The sequence below is a fragment of the Dasypus novemcinctus genome, chromosome 11 (genome assembly GCF_030445035.2).
Source record: "Dasypus novemcinctus isolate mDasNov1 chromosome 11, mDasNov1.1.hap2, whole genome shotgun sequence".
NCBI lineage: Eukaryota > Metazoa > Chordata > Mammalia > Cingulata > Dasypodidae > Dasypus > Dasypus novemcinctus.
In genome coordinates, this window is record NC_080683.1 from 2,425,528 (window position 1) to 2,447,301 (window position 21,774).

The 21,774-nt window shown below is 43.0% G+C and overlaps 1 long non-coding RNA gene across 2 annotated transcripts in view; it reads right to left on the reverse strand.

Annotated features, from left to right (window-relative positions):
- LOC101419714 (uncharacterized) overlaps positions 1–6,906 on the reverse strand; it is a 59,837-nt gene extending 52,931 nt beyond the window's left edge. Inside the window, exons 1-2 of one of the 2 annotated variants that reach the window (XR_188563.3) lie at positions 6,869–6,906; positions 6,107–6,201 (exon numbers count right to left, since the gene is read on the reverse strand). This is a non-coding gene — a long non-coding RNA (uncharacterized lncRNA). The other variant, XR_011650028.1, reaches the window with a different exon arrangement.
- Between the last annotated feature and the right edge of the window lie 14,868 nt (positions 6,907–21,774).

Here is a 21,774-nt window from a genome sequence, read left to right on the forward strand (position 1 = left end):
CAAAAGAAACAGATTCCCGTGCCGCTGACAACAACAGAAGCAGACAAAGAAGACACAGCAAATAGACACAGAGAACAGACAATCGGGGGGAGGGGGTGGGGAGAGAAATAAATAAATCAATCTTAAAAAAAAAAGAGCAGGGATGGACTACTGATACTGATGTTTAATGTATGTATAACTTTTAATTAACTTACTGGAAATGTATAGAGTTGATGGTAACACACTGTAGTAACAATTGGTGTATAAATGGGAATGTGGCTAAAAAGGGTAGTCTAGGAATGTAAATCTCAATTCACAGAAAGCTAGAGAATATTTGAGGGACTGAATAACACAGTAAACCCAGAGGTGGATGAGAATTGTGGTTGATGGTACAGATGCAAGAGTGCCCCTTGTGAACTAGAGTAGATATACATCACTATTGAAGGGTGGTGGGAATTTGGAGAAGCATGGGAAAAATACAACTGGAATGACCTATGGACTGTGGTTAACAGTAATAATGTAATATTCATGCAACTATGCCTAAGATGTACTGTTTTGATAATGGGATGGAAAAAGTGTGCCAAATGTAAACTATGGACCTGGTAATAATCCGATATTATCTCATAATCTGTAACAAATGTGCCACTATAGTGTGCTGTATTGACAGGGGTGTCATATGGGAATTGTGCACATATGCATGATTGTTTTGTAAGTTTACAAATTCTGTCATAAAAATATATTTAAAAAGTAACAATAGGGTAGATTGGAGGAATAATACAACAAATGTAAGATAAGGACTATAGTTAGTAGTAAAATTTTGACAACATTCTTTCATAACTTGTAACAAATGTCTCAACAAAGCAAGGTGTTGGTGGTTGATGTATGGGACCCCTATATGATGTTATGCTTGTTTGCTTTGTAAGTTCACAACTTTTACTATACACATTATTTATCTATGTTCATGAATAAATCATATAAAAATAATAATAAAGTGGGTTGGGGGAAAAGTACACCAAATGTAAGATACTTTGGTTAGTAGTAATATTTTGAGGATGCTCTCTAATCATTAGTTATAAATGTTTCGCAACAATGTAAGGCATTGGTGGTAGGGTGAGGTATGAGACTACTGTAGGACATCACGTATGTTTGTTTTATAAGTTTAGAACTATTACTATACACTTTCTGTTTATATATTTTATGTATGAGTGATATACTTTAATAAATGAAGAAAAATGAAAAAAAAAAATCCATGACCACTCAACCTGCCTATCTGCAGGTTTGGTTTCCTGCTGTCTTCCAACCCTGGGGTCACCCTGATGAATATCACATCCCTCCCTCACCTACCGCTCTGCCAGCCTCCCACTGGCTCCACTACCACATTCTTCCCATCTGACCAGGCCCTTCACACACCCCAAGTGGCAGCACTGCCTCAGCCACAGACACTCCCAGCCAGCCCACACTTGGGTTCGGCAACCCCACCCCAAAGTGTAAAGACCCCTTTAATCCTAGAGCCTCCCCCCAGTCCCTATTTGGAGTCCCTGGTGGGCAGCCTCATGGAGCCATCAGCTCTGACCATTCTTTCCCGTCTGCAAACCTGGCAGCTCCCACCTCAACCTCTCCTCAAGGCCAGCCACCCCTGGGCAGCACCAGTTAGCTTCAGAGGGTTGATACCCACAAGTTCCACCTTTGGCACCCGTGCCAGGCTCCAGCTGGCCTGTGGGCCCATCCCACCCCCAGTCCTGTCCCATATTCTCCTCTAGCACAGCCAATGCATCTGATTTTGCATACACCACCAATGTGCCCTGTGCTGTGACCAATTTCAAGGCCAATATGAGGCAGTGATGCTCAACATTTGGCAGCACCACCCCAGCTGGCTCCAGGTCGGAGGTTCCAGCAGCACATAAGAGCTTTGGGAGCCAAGGGGAGGTCACAGATCTGAGCTCCAACACTGAAGCACTCAGAATAAGAGCAGAAGGGAGGGGGGCCCCACACTACAAACTGCTATGGGGTAAGCTTAGGCCTGAAGCCCTGGGGTCCTGAAGCCAGAGCACCCCTATTGCCATTGTGGGAGCCAGCACCCCTAAAAGGAACCTTGTGTTTGGAGGCACATACTGCCCGACATGCTGCCCGACACCCAGAAGCCTGCCCTGGCAGGGCCCCTTACTTCCACTGGAGGGCCCAGCACCTCTCAGAGCCATCCTGGATTCACATGAACATATATTCCTAGCTTTATTCCCATCGACCGACCAGGCACAGCCTTGCCTTCAGGGTTCCTTCATCATAAGCCTGGGCTTTGCATGGGCCCTCAGCCCGTTCCCGTCTCTCCAGGTGGGGCTCCACCATCTCAGGGTCTAAGAGGCTAATGCTGGCCTCAGGGAGCAGAATCTCAAGAAGCAGCCTTGTCCACTTTCCTGCTGGCTGGATCTGGGGTTGTGCAGTTAAAATGTGTTATACAAATCAATTCCTGTTCTCTGCACGGCTAGAGCCAGCTGGAGCCCCAAACATAAAGGTTTCCATTTCCTCTGCATTCCCTGCAGTGTTGTTCCTGAAGTTGGGGGTTGGGGCTGTCATTTGGTAGGATCCCAGCAGTCAGATCACTCGGACAGGAGAGGAGCCTCAGCCCATCCAGACGTGGAGCCGGCTGAGCCCACGGCTGCCCATGGATGTCCTCTGCCCTTCCTATTTTCCTTGTCAGTCTTACAGATGTTTTAGAAATAAAACCTGGTTCTTTTTCTTTTACATAATATATGTCTGCTCTGAAAGTCAAGTATAGAGAAGCCACTGACTTGGAGAACTGGAGACAGAAGAAGCCAGGCTTAACTCTTTAAAGTTTTTGATGTCCCAGCTAATAGGGTGGGGAAAGTAGCAAAATAGATGAAACCTGAATATGAAGCCTGACACATAAATATTAAAAATGTCTTTAGACTTTAAGGATGGCAGCTCAAGATACAGTGGATCCAGGGAAAGGATAGATGGGGCGCCCAGGGTAAAAGTGGCCTGGGGAAGGGATTGGTAGACAGGGAGCCTGGGAGAAGAGGGCCCTGGGGAGGGAGAGAGACAGGTGGAGGCCCAAGACAGTGGGCCCAGGGAAGGGCACTCTGTCTGTGAAAAGGGCTGCATGCATCACCACGAGTACACACAATAAAACACAAATAATATACTTAGTGTTTTGAAGCTGGTGATTTTTTTGCTTTTAATTAAGGTTTAGACAAATCAGCTCACCTGGAAAGTATGGCCATGGCATTAAGGCGCTAGAACCAGAGTGAACAAGGGATGAAAACTCACCCCTGCTCTCTAAAAAGTGAAATGTGTATGTCTAAGATATGACATATCATTGGACAATTTGTCTTTAAAAAAGCATAGGACCCACTGGGCCCATCACTCTACTTTTTGAGGATTAGAGATGGAAGGAGTTTATTTGGGGAGGCAGGCAAGAAAATTAGATTTTAATTATAAAACAAAGTCTAAAAATTAGGTATGTTTTATTATCACCACTTTACAGATGAGAGATTGTGGGAAACAAAGGCATGCTGTTTCCATGGTAGCAAGTTACTTTCTGACCACTGGGTCATGCTGTCCCTGGAGATGTACGTGCAGGTGGCTAATCTCTCTGGGAAACATAACATTCCAGCAGAACCCAGACTTGATATCTCAAGTAACCTGGGCAACAAGATTTATGAGTATACTTGGTTCAATAACATAATAGAACATCTTAGGCTTTAGTTACTCTCTTATCCACTGTGCACTGTGTTTTCATTAACGAAATTATGGGAATAGTTAGCTAGAATAGTTGCTGGTTCTCACGGTTGCTTGGGGTATATAAAGAAGCCCCTGATATTAATAAACTTGTCTGATGAGCTTGAGGCTTCAATGCTCTCAGAACGCCTGATCCCAATCTCTCTTTGTCTTTCATTCCCGATACCCTTCGGGTCCGTGACTCCGACAAGGGATAGGCACAAAGATCTCAAGTACTTTCCCTAAATTGACCCATGAAGTACGTCAGGATCTAAGTACAGAGAAGTCTGACTTTAGGCTAACCCACTGTGAACATGACTTCACAAGACTCACAATTCCACCCAAGCTGGGCTGACTCAAAGCCTGTGATGAGTGTCTCAAATACACCCAAGGGCTGCAAATGTGACAGTCTGAAAGCACCTCCCCAGCCAGGAGAGTCATCGTACAGACGGTGGAAAGTGCTGAGCACCAGGCGCTGTCCTCCACTCTTCACATTCTCTTACATGGTGAGTGAGTGATAACTGTACATGTGACCCTGCACTGGGCGCAGGGCAGGGAGAGATGAATGTAAACCTTACAGGAGTGGTTTACAATCCAGTGAGCAAGAGACAAAGAATCAGCAAATACATATTGAGCAGATCAGTGGTAGGATAACAGAGCAGGTAAGAAAGATGGCTGGGAGTGGATGTGGTTCAAGCAGTTGACCACCTGCTTCCCACACAGGATGTCTCAGGTTTGGTTCCCAGTGCCTCCTAAAAACAAGCAAGCAAACAAATGAATAAACCAACTCAAGGGAACCTATGTGGCTCAGTGGTTCAGTGGCAGTTTGCCACATACAAGGTCCCAGGTTCAATGCCCAGCCCTGGTACCGCAAAAAAAAAAAAAAAGAAAAAAAATGTTTCCTAAGTCTGAGAAGACAAGAATGCAGCTGGGATCAAATGAGGAGAAGGAAGCAGCCAAGTGGTGAGGGGCTACTTTCACATCAAGAAAATAGCCAGTGGCAAGTGGAGAAGGAAGACAGAGCTTGAGTCACTGGCTAACCTCCAAGGGAAGTAGGCATGGCAAAGAAACCCATTAAAAATGGGCAAAGTGTTAAACAGACATTTCTACAAAGAAGATATACTAATAGCGAATAAGCATATAAAAAGATTCTCAAGTCCATTAGCCATCAGGGAAAGGCACATCAAAAGCATGATGGGTTATCACTTCACACCCACTCGAATGGCTATTTTAAAATTGGTAAATAGCAAGTGCTGGTGAGGATGCATATAAATAGGAAACCTTGTACACTGTTGGTAGGAATGTAAAATAATGCACTGGCTGTGGAAAACAAGTTTGGCAGTAACTCAAAAGGTTAAACTTAGAATTACCATATAACCTGGCAATCCCACTTCTGGATATATATCCAAAAAAACTGAAAGCAGAGATTTGGACAAGTATTTCTTCACTGTTGGTAGGAATACAGAATGGTACAGCCACTGTGGAGGACTGTTGGGCAAAGTTGAATATAGATTTGCCATGGGACCCTGCACTATCACTATTGGGTCTACACCCAGAAGAAGTGAAAGCAGTGATATAAATAGACATCCTCACACCTATGTTCAGAATGGCGTTATTCACGACTGCCAGAAGCCAAAACAACCCAAGTGTCCATCAACTGATGAATGGATAAACAAACAGTGGTATATTCCCACCTATAAAAAGATACGAAGTCATAAAATATTTGACATGGATGAACCTGGAGGACATTATGTTGAGCGAAGCAATCCTGACACAAAAGGACAAATACAGTAAGACTGCATTACTATGAACCAAATATACCAGATAACATATCCTATGATTCCATTTATATAAAATGTAAATATAAATCAATTTTTATAGAGGAGAAAAAAAAAGTATTTGTGCAAGAATAGCCAGAAATGGAGGCTGTGAAGAGCAGGGGAAGCATAGATGGAGAAGTGATGGATTTTGTTTGCTTTTTTGGTTATTATTATTATTGAAATAATGAAAATGCTCTAACAACGATTGAGGTGATGAACACACAATTACGTGATGGTGCAGAATACCACTGATTGTGCACTTTGGATGAATTGTATGCTTTGTTGATAAGTACCAATAAAATTGATTTGTTAAAAAGAAGAAAAATAACAGCACTTAAAAATGGGAAAATATGTAAACACACTTTCACCAAAGACGAAACATTCAATTCTTTTCATTACTAGGGAAATACAAATTAAAATCTACTATGAGTTATCATATATACATACTAAATCGGCTAAAATCAAGAAAGATAATACAAACTCTTAAAGGAGATGTGGAAAAACTGGAGAATGCAAAACGGTGCTGCAGCTTTGGAAAACATTTTGTCAGTTTCTTGAAAACATAAACTTACCATAATTGTTCCTAATTCCACTCGAGAAATCTATCCAAGACAAATGAAACTATGTCTGTACAACGAATCTTAAGGCAAGCTCATGGGAGCCGAAACTGGGGAAAAAATACAAATGTCTATCAAACAGTGCATGAATAACAAAAGGTGGTACATCCATAAACAGGTTTGCAGCTTTAATTATCTAATTTCATTAAATTAACTTTTACAGAATAAACAAGTTATCCGTGTCTGAAAAAATTCCGAAGATTGAAGATACTACCTTTGCAGGCGCAAGTAAAGCCGGCGACCTCTTATTCTGACGGCGCCCCGCACACAGCCCAGCCCGCCCGCAGGCCCCCGCCGCCCACCGGCCGCCCGCGAAGGCAGCCCCTGCCTCCCTCGGCCCCAAGCCGCGTAGGGGACAGGACGGGCGCGGCGCCGCGCACAGCTGTCGGGACCCGCGCCCTCACACCCGCAAGGGCGGGCGGGCGCTCCCTAACGCCGCCGGAGAGGCCGCTAGCGGGGTTTGCCGCGCTGCCCGCGGGCTCCCGCAGCGCCCGCCCGCCCCGCCCCCAGGGCCGCGGACGCCCCCGCCCGCCCGCCGCCAGGTCGGGCCCGCACACGCCCCGGGCCACGCAGCGGCGCTCGACCCGGCACCTGAGGGGGCAGCCGCGCGCTCCGCCTGAGGTTCCGTCCCGGCGCTCGCCCCCGGCCGCCCGCCCTGCGGTCAGATAACATGGCCCTCCCCGCAACGTGGAGCCCCGCGCGCGTCCGCGCCAGGACCTGAGCAACTGGTCACCGAGGCCGGACCCCGAACACCTGGACCTCTGAACGGCGCAGCCGCGGAGCCGCGCGCTGGGCGGGGCCGGAGCGGGGGCGGAGCTGCGCTGCTGGGGCGGGGCTAAGAGCGCGGCCACGCCCCTGTCAGAAGCCCCGCCCCCACCGCGCTCGCGTCCCGCGGGGCTGTCCCGGGCCCCAACAGTGCGCCTTCCGGAGCCCAGCGTCCCCCGTCCCCCGTCCCCCACAACCGGTCCGCGCCTGACGTCCACGAGGATCCGTTGGCCAGGAGTGGGGACCCCTCGCTGGGAGAACTGCCGGCCCCCCGCAGGTTGTGAGTTAAATATTCTTCTACATAATAAAAGGCTGAACCTAGGATGGTAGCTCAATAAAGTGCAGAAGGGGCGCTGGGTGGGGGGGGAGCGCGGAGTCTCATTGTAAACAGATGGTTACCAGTTCCTTTTCAACTAACAGGTCATAACTCTAGGACCCAGTGTGATAAAAATAACTAAAATGGACAGAATTATTGTAGTTTCCCACGTACATAGGAATTTTAAAGTGGATCTTAAAGGGAAATTAAGACCTACGAAATGCTATGGTTATAAGTGAATCAGCACTTGGGACTATTTTAGAGCAGTACTTGGAACAAACTGTCGGTAATTCATCTTTTAGGACTTGTGTAATCACTCCAAACAGATTATTCCTGTAATGTCAAAAAACTATCATAATTACAATGCTCTTTGGTGCTTGAAAGGAACAGTTTCTACTATATCTCTCACCTGCACAGTTCTGAGTTGTCACCTGCTGATGGTAGAGTTCCGTGCCATCCAAAAGGAGAAGGTGTGCCTACATTGGAAAGGAGCCACAAAAATCCTGACTTGTTCCTGTTCAAGGAATAGGTTTCTCTAGTTCTAAAAATGGCTAAAAGCTAGGATATTAAGTTAAACAAATATTATCAACACAGACATACTCAAGATGAATTAGGAGGAAAAAGGAATTTTGCAATTGAGCAAGTCTCTTGCTAGTCTTCATTACTAGAACCAATTAAAGCATTTTTCTTTTCTGCTCTAGTACAGAACCTGGTCAGAGGGTTTTTCTCCCAGCTCCCTTAAGCTTCCCCTCTTCTACTAGTGCCTTTGCAGGGCCCTCTCTGACTGCAGGAACCTTCCCTGCCATTCTTTATGTCCCATTTCTCCCCTCCCTCCCTCCTGCTCCCCATCTACCTTCCTCCTCCCCCACCCCTTCCTCCTCCTCCTCTCTTCTCTCAGGCTTTTCTAAACCACAAGAGGCAGTGGACTCCTTTCTATCATCATAGAACCCTCAAATCCCAAATAACTGCAGAAACATTAATCAAAGTTTGCAAGTTTTTTCTTTTACTTGTATTTGACATTTGCCTTGTGCCCTCTCAAGCTAGATTATTTGCAGATAAACAGTTTAAAGATCCACTGACATATTATAAACTTGTATTGCAAGCCAGTTTTCAATTCTAGGGTAAGTCACAGTTGATTGGATTTTTAATGTGCTAGATCTGAATAATTTTTAATGCCACGAGAGAGCAACTTTAATTTCTTTATGAACACACAATAGATCACTCAAAACACTGCCGTTGTCTCACCTTGATCAACCAGGCAGTAAGGCAGGGACACTGCCTTTGATCATTAAAAACAGGACATTCTTTGTTGCAAAATCATGTCTAAAATCAGATGAAAAAGATTTCATAAATGCATCAGCTGATATTTTGTTCTTAACAAAATAAAAAGATAGCTAAACGGAATTCCTGATGTTAGCCTGTTCCGCAGTTACCGGTTAAAATAAATAGACCCATTTTCAGTAAATGAAGTTCCCTTTTCATTGTGTAGTTGCTTTTCTGGATCATCTGTCATCATCCTGGCAGTACCACCTCTCCCTGCCAAGGCTGGGCACCATGGCTTCCAGAATGCTCCTTCCTCTACAGTTCAGGATTGGACTGCTGCCCATGGGAGGAATGTGCATGGGGTTTGGAGTGCTAAGCCATCATCATTAAGAGGGCACGGTGGCCAGAGGCCTTGGCTCTTGGCCTTTGTGTTCACTCCAGCTTCCCTCCTGTTCCAGTCTTTCAGGCTGATGTGGGTTGTTTTGTTCATCCTCCGCTGCCCTGTGCAGACCTTCCCTGTCCTCCCACATAGGTGAAGCCCTAATTCCCATATCAAACCCTTTTACTCCCTGCATATTTGCGGTGGCTCCATTTTCCAGACCAGATACACTTCCAGTACTAGAAACTACACTGTGTATTATAGAATATCAGGCAAAGGTGAACTTACATAGAGTCTTGCAAAAGTTTGTCAAGTGAAAGGGGCAAACAGTAATTAGTAGAGCAAAGGGTAACTTTTCTACCTTTTACACACTTTGATGGCTGAATATATTTGAGTGCTGGTGAGGATTCTGTGTTAGGCATCTTTGCTGATAAAAACCCTTGGTTTTCCTTTTTTTTTTTTTTACAATTTTCTTAATTTTTAAAGAAGATTTAGGTTACATAAATGTTACATAAAACATATAAGGGATTCCCATATGCCCCACTCCCTCCCCCTCCTACACTTCCACATTAACAACCTCCTTCATTAGTGTGGCACATTTGTTATGATTGATGAACACATAATGAAGCACTGCTACTAACCATGGACTACAGCTTACATTATAGTTTACACTCTGTCACACCCAATTTTGTAAGTTATGACAAAATACACAATGACCTGTAACTGTCACTGCAAGGTCATGCAGGACAAATATAATGTCCCAAAAATGCCCCATGTTACACCTATTCTTCCCTCTCCTATCCCTCACAACCTCTGGTGGCCACTGCGTTTACATCAGTGATAAGAGTTCTTCCATTGCTAGAATAAGAATAAGTCTACTTCATTCCCTTTGGTTTTACTTTTGAAAGCCCTGCCCTTTACTGCTTCCTCTCCTATCCTCTGAGAAGGCTGGCTGCACTGCCCCAATTCCCAGGATTATTTACCATATTCCCAGCATGCCTCTTGCCTCACCCCAGCCCTATTGGAGCTTTACGTTCTGATTGCTAATACCTGAAAGAAAACCTCTACTGGCACCTCATACATCCTGCTGACATTGGCTAGTGGACATCTGTAATTGTCTAACCTTCTCATCCTCTCTGCATGTAAAATTACTGAGGAAGGATGTGCTAAAAGTTCGGTGCCTTGAGATTGTTACAGGAAAAGGTCACACAAATTCAGTGAACACACATTGTTTTAAATTGTTAATGAAGTCCATGATCCAGTACAACATACCCTGCAAAGAAAATGTGGAAAGCACTGAGCCTTCAGAAAGCCCTGGCAGGTCTCCCTCCAACCTCGGCATTTACCCACGTGTCAACCTATATTTGAATTAAAGCTCTAACCCTTGTTTTATGTGTGATTTTAAATTTAATAAATAATAAGGTCAGTAAAATTGAAATTTAAAAATAATTTCCAAAAATTATATTTGTGGCTCTTTCCTCCATCTTGGAGCCTTTGGAGGCCTGCTGGGAACAGGACTTCTAAAAGGGCAAATATGGGAGGCTGTGGTCCAAAGCCACTTTTGATCCACTCTAAGCGGGGACTCCAGAACCAGGGGAGCACACAGCCCTTCTTAAAATTGAAGGCGTTTATGCCCGAGACGAAACTGAATTCTATTTGGGCAAGAGATGGGCTTATGTGTACAAAGCAAAAAACAACACAGTGATGCCTGGCGGCAAACCTAGCAAAACCAGAGTAATCTGGGGAAAGGTAACTCGTGCTCATGGAAATAGTGGCATGGTTTGTGCTAAGTTCTGAAGCAACCTTCCAGCTGAGACTGTTGGACACCGAATCCATGTGATGCTGTACCCCTCAAGGATTTAAACTTATTGAAAAGTAAATAAATAAAATTGTGGATTTAAAAAAATACATATATTTGTGTATATTTTCCTCATGAGGGCTGTGTTAAATTAAAATTAAAATGGGAAAAGTAGCTAATTTTATGCATCCAACATTTTTTCCCCATGCAATAATGCTTTATCAGTCAAGATGGGCTACATGGAAGCAACCCCCCAAATCTCAGTGGCATTTCACAGCAGAAATTTCTTTCTCACTCACATAAACGATCCACTGTGAGCCATCAGGAAGCTCTGGATCATCACTCAGGGATCCTGGCTATTGGAGGCATCACCTCACCATGTGCTTCCATAGTCACAGGAGCAAGATGAAGAGAGGGGAGAATCATGCACCGGCCCCAAAACTTCTCCTTGGAGGTAACACAGGGCGTTTCCACTTATAGTTTATGTTAAAGCAAGTCATATGGCCTCACGTAGCTTTGAAGTGGGTAGAGGAGAAGTATAATGCTACCTTATGTCAGAGGCAGAACTGGGAATATGTATGTATGAGCAACAGATAGCAAAAGTTCTTCAGATTACAGAAAAAATAAATTTATTTCATCTACTGCCATTATCAAATTACATTAGTCCAGATTATATTACCAATGGAGGCAACATTGCCCCCCTGTGGGGTAAAAATTGATTCCTGGGGAGCGAATTACTTGAATATTACAATGCTCTGTGCCCTCCAAAGGGCCACTCTCTGTAAACAGATACACTGTGTATTTGTGGTATTAAAATTTCTTATGTGTGTTTTTGGTGGAGATAAGGAAAAAAAGGCTTTCTAGGGGAGCAATAATGGAAGTAAGCTGGGCACCACTGGTCTAGGTGAATGCCTGCTGAATTGCAGAGTCAGGAAGTATAATTTCTAGTTCTGTCATGTAGACAACTTAATCACTCTGAAATGCTAGTTCTACTTCTCACCTTTTGATTCCATAACTGAATATGTACATACTTTACTGTGTGTCTGTGTTCAAGATAGAGATTCTTGTATTCAATGCTTATTTATTTAGCCCTACTACGTCCCAGGCAGAGGTCTAGGCATTAGAGTTACAACCACAAAGACAAAACTAAACAAAGAAACACAGTCTTGGTGCCATGAGGCTTAAAATCTATGGAGAGATGGGAAATAAAGAGATACATACAATATGATAACAGAAAGAAGAAAGAAAAAGCTGGGTAAGATGAAACAGTAACAGGGTGGAGTGCGCCATTTTGAGTAGAGCAGGCAGGGTAGGTGAGGTGGATTTGAGTAAAGGCATGAATGAAGAGAGGGGGAGGTCATGTGACCAAAGGGGAAGGGAGTTCCAGATAGAGACCTACAAGTACAAAAACCTGACCTGGGTGTGAGTTGGTAGCAAAGTGGAATGTGAAGAAGGAGAGGAGGGAGAGGAAACTGGAGAGGTAACTGAGGGCTGGCTGGTCCAGGTCTTGAAAGTTATAAAAAGAACTTTGGCTGTTATTCCTAGTAAATGGGAAATAATTGGAGGATTTTGAGCAGGGGTATAACATGCTCTAACATGTTTAAAAGAATGCTGGACACAGCAAATGGACACAGAGAGCAGACAACTGGGGGGGGGGGGAAGGGGAGAGAAATAAATAAAAAATAAATCTTTTTAAAAATCTTTAAAAAAATAAATAATAGAATGCTGGGTCAAGAATAGTTTGTATTAGACAAAGAGCTTAAGTTGAGACACCAGTGAAAGCAACTCAATAGTTACAGCTGCTGGTTTGAACTGGAATGAAAATGGTGATAAGTTGTTGGGTTCTGGACACATTTTTGAGTCAATAAAATATGCTGATGGAGGTAAGGATGAGTCCAAGATTTTTTGGTCTGACAACATGGAATCTTTCAGTTGCCACTTATTTATACCGGGGGAAATGCAGTGTTCAATTTTGGAGATGTGAGTGAAATGAGAACTGAAAATTAGTCATAGTATTTTTCAATGTAGAGATCTTTTTTGTATCAGTTCAGATTAGGTTTGGGTCCATGAAACAGAGATCCCCAAATACTGAAGACTTAAACAAAGAAAGTCTGGAGGTGGGCGGTGCAGGGCTGGCATGGAGGCCAGGTTCTTCCAGCCGCCAGTTTCTTATCCTAGTACAGGGCTTCCATCCCCAAGGTCAGGATGATCACTGCAGCCCCTCCCAGAGAGCATGAAGGAAGAAATAGGAAAAGGACAGAAAGGCACATCTCCTGCAGGAGCTGACCGGTTTATTTCAGTTAACTATGGCCACAATAATGCTGTAGATGGCCACAAAATCTTAGTCACATGAAATAAGAAGTAATTTAGCTCAGGAGTCTGTGGCTTAATTGACAATCCACTGATCTGAGCAGGGCTCGTCTGGGTAGCTGGGCTTCAAGTTAGAGGTCTAGGCTTGGCTGCTCTCTGAGGTGGATTCAGGTCTGATGCATTTATCTTCTTTCTGGGGCTCAGGCTGAGGAGGCAACTCCTGTACTAGGACGGTTTACTTCTGGTTATGGCAGAGACACAGAGAACAAACCAATAGCACATGTCTGTTATATCCCATAGGCTAAAGCAAGAAATCACTGAGCCCAGAGTCAAGGGGTGGGAAAATGTACCCTGCTAACAATGGGAGGGCATGACAAAGACTGGGGCTGCATGATACATACACTGGGAGGAGAGTGAAGAATGGGGGCAATAATTCAGTTTTCTGCTACAACTGGAGTGGGTTCCCTAAAACTGCTTTCTTCAAGCTTATCAATGGGGACCCAAATTAACAAATTCCAAGATCACCATGATGTTTTTAATGGAAATTGCTAAGATTTATCTGGAAGAACTTGCAGTCCAGATAAGATGGTGTAGACCAGTTTCTCCCTGCTCCCCTCCGTTAAACATAACTAGAAACCCTGAAAATAATGCCAGAGACAATCTAAAGGAGAACTCTAGAAGGTGGTTAAAAGAAGGAGAAAAGGTTTGTGACTCCAGGACTGGAGGAACAACACATTGGCAGGGCATCTCGTGTAACCACCAGCCAACAGAAGAAGGGCACACACACCTAGCGTTTCCCAACCCCCAACATAGCAACAGAAGGCAGCTCAGATTGATCCCTCAGATAGTACCAGAACCCTGACCATATCAGGCAGGTGAGCCTGACTCATCTGTATGAGGTTAATCAGGAGTCTACCAATAAATAAGCAGCCAGGGAAAGTGCTCTTCTTCCTTGCTTGGCCCAAGACTCTCTTCTCCCACCAAGGTGGACCAAGATGAGTGGGCAAAACTGGCAAATAGGACCCAGTCACACAAGTGGCCCAACCTGGGATGCCTCTTTCTCCTTGGGCTCTGAAGGTCTAAGACTCCCTTCCCTGACCAGGATGTGCTGGCTAGGCTTGGAAGACCCCTGCCCTGACTAGAGGCACGGGGCAGGCAGGCAGGCCGGCAAGAAGACCTAGTCACACATGGCTAACGCAAGAACCCTCTTTGTCCCTAAACGTCTGAGACTGCCTTCCTTCCTAGAGGTACAAAGGCATTTAGGAACCCAAACAGGAGGGACCTGATAATACACTTTCTGACATCAAGAGATATGCTGTGGCCCAGCCCAGAAAAACTTCATCCACCCACCCCCACCCTGGATGGCACCAGCAGGGTCCAGGGGGAGCCCCAGCAGCACCAGGTAAGGCAAGAAGGCCAAAACTGTACTGCAAAAGCTCTGAAATTTAAACTACCATTAAAACCACAAAAGGAAGCCAAATACCCACATGGTAAACCTAAACAGCGTTGCCTACCTACTAAAAAATATGATTTAAATAGGACTCAGAGTCTCCTACCATAATACACAAAATATCCAGGGTACAACGTGTCATACCAAGAACCAAGAATATCACAACTTAAGAGAGAAAAGAAAATCAACTTATATCTACACAATAAAGAACCAGGTGTTAGAATTATCTGACAAGGATTAAATGCAGCTATCCTAAAAAAAGATTTCAGTAATCAATTACAAATTCTCTTGAAATGAATGGTAAAATAGAAAATCACAGCAAAGGTATAGCTGTTATTAAAAAAACAATAACAAAGGAAATTATAGAACTGATAATGCAATAGCAAAGAAAAAACTCACTGGATGGGCTCAGTAGCAGAATGGAGATGACAGAGGGTACAATTAATGAACCCAAGGACATATCAGTAGAATTCACACAATCTGTACATATGACAAAAATAGATTGAAAAATATTGAATAGAACCTCAGGTACTGGTGGGACAAGAACAAAATATGTTACATTTGCATCATTGAAGTCTCATAAGGAGAGGAGAAAGAGAGTGAAAATATTGAAAGAAATAATGTCTGAAAACTTCCCATGTCTGATGACACAAACGTACAGGCACAAGAAGTTGGGCATGCTCCAAACAGGATAAATCCAAAGAAATCAATGCCAAGATTGATTAATTAAACTTTTTAATTAAACTTTTGAAAGCTAAAGGCAAGAGAAAATATTGAAAGCAGCCAAATAGAAATAATTTATTAAGTACAGTAAAAAAGTTTAAAAATTTTTTTAAGAAGACAATTCAAATTATAGCTGAGTTATCATTGGAAACCATGGAGACCACAAAAAAGTGGCACAACATTTTCAAGTGATGAAAGAAGAGAAGGGTCAACCATGAATTCTATATCAAGCAAAATTCTCCTTTGGGGATAAATGGGAAATAAAGACATTCTCAGGAGAAGGAAAACAAAGACTTTGACACTAGTAGACATACCCTAAAATTTTGCTAAAGGAAGTTATTCAAACATAAAAGGAAATCCTTTAAAGAAAGAATTTGGAACAAGAAGGAGCAATTTTTAAAAAGTAGAAATAATGAGTACATATAAGTCTTTATGAGTTTTATATGGACATTTGATGATAGAAACAAAAACTAAACAAACTACATGTCCAACAGATGAATGGATAAGCAAAATGTGCTATATCCATGCAATGTAATATGATTCAGTCATAAAAAGGAAAGACATTCTGATCCAGATGACAACATGGATGAATCTTGATGATACCATTGGAGGGAAATAAGCCAGATGCACAAGGACAAATACTGTATGATCTCACTGATGTGAAATAATTAGAAAAATCAAATTCATAGAGTCAGAAACTAGAATGTAGGCTACCAGAAGCTAGGTGGTAGTAAGGAATGGGGAGTCCATGCTTATTTGGAACAGAGCTTCCGTTTGGGGTGATGGAAAATTTTGGTAATGAATGGTGTGATGAGAGCACAGCACCATGAAGGTTGACGCCACTGAATTATATGTGAAAGTGGCTAAAGGGGGAATTTTAGGTTGTATATATAGTACTAGAACCAAATATTTTTTTTAAGTTTTTTTTTCCTCTCCCCTTTGCCCCTCCCCCCCCCCCCCAATTGTCTGCTCGCTGTGTCCATTCCCTGTGTGTTCTTCTACGTCTGCTTGCACTGTCAGGCACCACTGGGAAACTGTGTCTCTTTTTCATTGTGTCATCTTGTTATATCAGCTCTCCTTGTGTGCGGCTCCCCTCCTGGGCAGGCTGGGTTTTCTTCACATGGGGCGGCTCTCCTGGTGGGGCACATTCCTTGCGCGTGGGGCTCCCCTACACGGGGGCGCCCCTGCGTGGCAGGGCACTCGTTGCATGCAGCAGCGCTGCGCGTGGGCCAGCTCACCACCTGGGCCAGGAGGCCATGAGTATTGAACCCTGGACCCTCCATATGCTAGGCGGATGTTCTATCAGTTGATCCATGTCCAGTTCCCCAAAACTTTTTTAAAAAACATAACTGCACAACAGAAACAGTGAGTCTTCATATAAACAATAATTGATGGCTATAGTTAAGAGTATAATTATAATACAAATTCATCAATTGTAACAAAAGTAACATACTACTGCAAAGTGATAATAGGGAAAACCGAGTCTGTATAGGGGGTTATATGGAAACTCTGCTTTCTGCATGATATTTCTGTAAACATACAACTTCTCTATAGAAAAGAAAAAGAATAGGAAAAAATTACAAAACCATCTTAAATTCAACACAAATGATATTTAAGAGCAGGGAAGGTTCAAGGACCTAAATGGGAGGAAGGTTTTCAACACTTCACTAAAAGAAATAAAGTGTTGATAGAAGTGGATTGATATAAATCTCATATATATATTTTGTAATACCCAGTGTAGCCATTAAAAAAAAAAAAACTATACAAAGAGACACTTTAAAAATGTCCCAGTACCCTGTAATAGTCAGGAATCTCCAGGGAAACAGAGCCAAGAGGATATACATAATATAAATACTGAAGTTTTTTTTAGATATTGGCTCATTCGACATTCAGATTCTCTGCTTCTACAAAGAGCAAGCTAAGGGGATGGGCACAGCAGTTTCTGACCCACTCTCACTGATTGTTCTGCATCTCAAGACTCCTGGTTCTTCACATGAAAACAGAGGATTGGGCTGAGGAGTTGTTGAGGACATTTGCTCCATAAGGAGTGACAGTTCAGGGTGCAAAGGAGTTTCCAGACAGAGTCCATATGTACTTGGGCAGCTGAAACGGTCTGCTTCATTAGGGTCCTCTGACGACCTCAATTTTATCATATCTTCTGTCCTCATGTTCTCTCCTCTTCATAGAGCAAAGTAACTGTTTATTTGGAAGTTTATTTGAAGGCTTTCCTCTACCCAAATCTTCAAGTCCACAGAAAAGTAACGAAGACCCAGGACCAAGCAACCTGGGCCACCCAGAGTGAACACCAGAAGGCGCTGTCAGCTACACAGTCCTGCACCAGGCTTCTTCTGGGTTATTTCATTCCAACCCAACATGGAGAAACTTCTTGAAAAGTACTGCATCCCATCTCCCTTCAAGATATAACCTGTGAACAACTAAAAAACTATGACCAATATGATAAACATTCTTGGTGTCAAAGCAAATCAATTCTCCTCATGTCTCATTTTTTACTACCTCCTTTGTCTCGAAATCTGCCGACCTCTTTTGATTTCTGTTAGTTTATCCTGGTTGGCTTTATGTAATTTTATCAATTCTTTGAAAATCTCTTCCCCATCAAATTGAGAGGCAAATGCTCTAATTTCTAGGACATAATCTAGTTTAAAAAGTTGCTAACAATCTTGAACATTGTAAAGTTCAAGGAAATGTGTTAGTATTTAAACTGGGCAATCCCCTCCAAACTAGGGAAAGCTATTCTGATGTCCAGAGAGTCCAGGGAAGTCAGATTGAATGGTTGCATGGTCCTCCCGGTATTTCACTACCGGTGTCCACTATATCCATATCCAGGATTCCTCCAGCTTATACCGTGGAGTCTGAGCATGGTTCCACCCACCAAGCCTGAATTAGGTCCTCCCATTGAGTGGGTGCACTGAAAGAATATCTGACACCATGACCTCATTGTATTAGTTTACCCACCAATCACTTGCTGGCAAGGCAATTACTTCAGCCTTACCAGAACTGCTGACTATTTGTCTCTGAGTTTGCTTTTGATAATCACTACATCAAGCTACTGAAGGACTGATGGCCTGACATGAAATCTTCAGCTACGTCATCTGAAGTCCAGGAATCTGGTTGCTGCTGAGGGATAGGACTGGGGAGCATGAGACCAGGTCCCAGTCACCTCCACCTTGTACATTTCACAGAAGCAGCTGGACCAATAGAACAAGACAAGTTCAAAGTAGACGTCCTACAAAGGGGCCCACGTATGGAACGTGAGCTGAAATCTAACCTCACAGGGAACATACAATAACAAATAAGAACAAGTAGAGGCTATTTAAGTGTAACTTGCTATGGCAAGAGAGTCATCTACCAACGCCTTTGGCAAGGACTCAGGTTCAAGTAGGGATGAAAGACAAAAAAGAAGGCTACAGGTATTCTCTCTTCAGAAGCCATTGTTTTGGGGAAGCTGGAAGTAGTCTAAGTAGAAATGGGGAATCTGTGATCTTTTAGGGGAGATTTAATTGATGGGTTGATTTGTCAGGAAGAATATGATGGGGAAGTACATCAGAAACCATCTGCACAGAGAAGTTCATGAGGGGTTTTTGGTATGGTTAATTTAGTGAGGGTATGGCATCCAGTTGTTTGGACATATTAGACTAGATTTCAAGGTTTAAGAGTCCTTGACTCTTAAATCTATGACTCGAGGCTTTGTGCTACTGCACTCCAAATATCTGTGTGGTGTCCAATTTTTCTCTGATCCCTGGAGAGTCAACCAAGCCCTCCTTGAATGCTGGGGAAGTGTCCCCATGCTCTTCAAACCCCAGGGTCTTGATCTCATAATCCACAATGAGCAGACTGAAAGCCCCTCTCTGTCATCATCAGGCAGTAAAGTGGCTGAACATTAAGTGATCACATACCTTATCACCGGACAATGTTTCAGTTCAGCCACACTTTACTCCCATCTCCAGGGAAATCTCTCTTGATAGATTGAGAATTTACCAAATCAATAAATGATGTTTCCTTTTATCTTAAAATCGCAGTCCTCAATGTATGTCTTTTCTCTTGTAATTTACTATAATGAACAGGAGAACAAGGCCATACTTTCCATGCTTTGCTTGGAAATTTTATAAGATAAATATCCAAGTTTGCCACTTAAATATTCTGCCTTCTTCCAATAACAGAACAAAATTCTACTACTTCCCCTGCCACTTTATAATAAGGAATTTCTTACTTCCTATTTCTAATAACACATTATTTCATTTTAAGACCACACCAGAATCACCTTTTTTAAAATAATAAACTTTATTTTTAAAGTTTTAGATTATAGAAAAGTTACATGAAAAGTATGAGGGGTCCCCTTCCCACTCCCACATCATCCCCTATCTTTTTTACAATGTAGGAATACAATTTATTATGAAGTATCCGTAAAATCCACTCATTACAGCAATGCACACTGTAAAAAAATGACTCACTTGTCGTAAGGACCAACCTACCTATACTAATAATCTAAAAAATAAAACCATCACTGTGACAGCAAACATCTAACGAATACTTGAAGGAGGCAACTACCACTGTTTCAACTTCTTTAAAGCCAAAAACCTTAAGCACAAATCAGAATTAAGAGAAACTGCACATTTTCACATTCGCATGCATTTTTGGCTGAACTTTCAAAGATTCCACAACTTTGAAACAAAACAACTATTAAAACATTTAAGCCTTGTGACAAACTTTCTCTTCAGAAGCAAGGAAAATAGAGTGAATAATAACAGCAATATATTTCTAGGAGAGAAAGCAATCACTTATTTCCTTTATCATAACTCAAAAGTCAAAGAGTCAACATTTTAATAACACCAACCAAGTTATTTACTATTCAAGAATTTGCTTTTCAAGTTGTGTCTTTAAAATGTATCCATACAACCCTGAACACTATTCCATCTATATCTGGAAGCGGCTCCTTGGGAAACGGAGGCTGGCTGTCACTGTGGGCACCAAGGTGGAAGGGAAAATGGACATTAAATGTGTGTAACCAAGGTAAATGGGGGGTAAGAGAGGAGTTTCGTGAGAGTACACAAGGATGGATATAAAACATGTAATATTACAGCATAACATATAGGAGATGACAGACTGATAATGTAAACCATAATGTAAAACATAGGATAACTAAGAATGTAAAAACTGTGTATCCTAAAGTATGCACCACAATGTAAGCACAAATGTCACCTTGTTTGAAAGCTATTGTCTCAGACTCTGTACATTACGTTAAGTAAATATGATGTAAATAGGGTGTAAGAGTATCGCTGTGGAAGGGAAAGGTTTTGTGGTGGATGTATGGGAGTGCTGTATACTATATATATGCATTGCTGTGGTCTAGGGCTCCTGCGAAGAGAAGCTCAATAATTAGGGGGGGGGGAAAGATAGGATGTAGAATTTTTTCCAAGTCAACATGTATTCTTTATATAACCTTTAAACCCATAGCTATATGCCATTTCCTAGTAAGGGACCCTGACATTATATTGGGCTTCAAATTTCAGGGAGTTCTGGATCACAGAGTGTTTCAACAATGGCAATGGAGGAATACTGGTATGGGATACCATTGACAGGGGATATATGGCTGACAGGGAGCTGTACAGAACATATGTCCAGGGTGCATGGCAATGTTTGGATATACTCATAGTGGCAACAATTAAAAACCACAGCAGGGGGGGGTACTGGGTTCCTGGCCAGTGGTGCTCTGTCGTGGTCCCTAGGGGAGCAGCGACAGTCTCCCAGGTACAGTGGCGGGGACCGGGAGGGAGTGAGGGTTCAACAGTGAGCCCATAACGCTAATGACTATGCTTGGGAGCTGATAAGCCTAAAATAAGAACAAGGCCTAGAGCAGCATTGTGCCTGGGAATTTCCTCCTGTCAGCCTTCATGTTACTCAAATGTGGCCAGTCTCGAAGCCAAACTCAGCATGTAAATGCAATGCCTTCCCCCCAGCGTGGGACATGACACCCGGGGATGAGTCTCCCTGGCACCGAGGGACCACTATCAACTACCAACTGATGACGCAACTGGAAAATGACCTCATACGGAAGGTTCAACGCGGATCAGCGGAATATCCCTGTCTACATAAAATAACATGACTTTAAAATGCTGTTTGACCTAATGTAAGGGGGAAATGGAAAGGAGAAATGAGTTTATATGGCTACGAGTCTCTAAAAAAGAGTCTGGAGGCTGTCAGAAGGATTGCCCTTATGCACAACTGAGCAGAGTCAGAGAGACAGATAAAGCAGATACAACCCCCAGATATCGGTTCCTTCGAGGGCTAAAGAGACCCATGGGAGTTATGGTCATGGCCGATGGGGTTAACTACCAGGTCAGATGGCCCCTCTGTGGAACTGGTGTTTATGTGTGACGAATCTGGACTCAGATGGGATCTCTCTTCATAAGACTTTCATGCTAATGTGCTGGAGGTGCAGTTAGTGTCGGGGTTTAAGATATATTTAGGGGATTTGAATCTCTGGACTGACAATGTGATAGCCAGGTCCTGAGCCTCAACACACTCCAGCACCTACAATCTGACTTATTGGGCTCACCACACTCAGCTAAGATGCAGTTGAAGAAGGACAACCACCACACCA